Source organism: Octopus bimaculoides, chromosome 9 (genome assembly GCF_001194135.2).
Source record: "Octopus bimaculoides isolate UCB-OBI-ISO-001 chromosome 9, ASM119413v2, whole genome shotgun sequence".
Taxonomy (NCBI): Eukaryota; Metazoa; Mollusca; class Cephalopoda; order Octopoda; family Octopodidae; genus Octopus; species Octopus bimaculoides.
The window spans coordinates 44,439,431-44,440,371 of NC_068989.1; positions in this window are offsets into that span (position 1 = coordinate 44,439,431).

The window sequence follows — 941 nt, forward strand, 5'->3', positions numbered from 1 at the left end:
TATATATATATATATATATATATATATATGTATGTATGTGTGTGTGTGTGTGTGTGTGTCCCCAACATCGCTTGACAACCGATGCTGGTGTGTTTACGTCCCCGTAACTTAGCGGTTTGGCAAAAAGAGACCGATAAAATAAGTACTAGGCTTCCAAAGAATAAGTCCTGGGGTCAATCTGCTCGGTTAAAGGCGGTGCTCCAGCATGGCCGCAATCAAATGACTGAAACAAGTAAAAGAGTAAAACAGTAATAAAACCTTTGGTAAAACTTGTACCTCACGCTGTATTTGTGCTTTCTTGTTTCTGCTCATTTGTCATATAAGTTTTATAAATGTTACCCCTAGCGCAACATAGTAAGCATAGTTAGAGGCTAAGGAAAAAATAACAAGCAGAACATACATTGTAAAATTTTGCAATATTCTGTATGTGTCTTGACCTGAATTTCAACAAATGAATCTCGAATATTAAAAGAGTTGGTTCGTTGATTGAAGTGGATTTTAAAATATAAGAAAAAACACCACAGCGCTTAAATGAACATTGCATATATTATACGAGTTATTTACATACGCATACATTAAGTATCTGAATATACATACGTTTGCACAAACACTCACGTATGTGTGTGTTATTTCTTTACTACCCACAAGGGGCTATACACAGAGGGGACAAACAAGGACAGACAAACGGATTAAGTCGATTATACCGACCCCAGTGCGTAACTGGTACTTATTTAATCGACCCCGAAAGGATGAAAGGCAAAGTCGACCTCGGCGGAATTTGAACTCAGAACGTAGCGGCAGACGAAATACCGCTAAGCATTTCGCCCGGCGTGCTAACGTTTCTGCCAGCTCGCCGTATGTGTGTGTGTGTGTGTGTGTCTGTCTGGCTGTTTGTCTGCGTGCGTACATTCAAACCAACTTTATACGCGTGTGAGTAATAA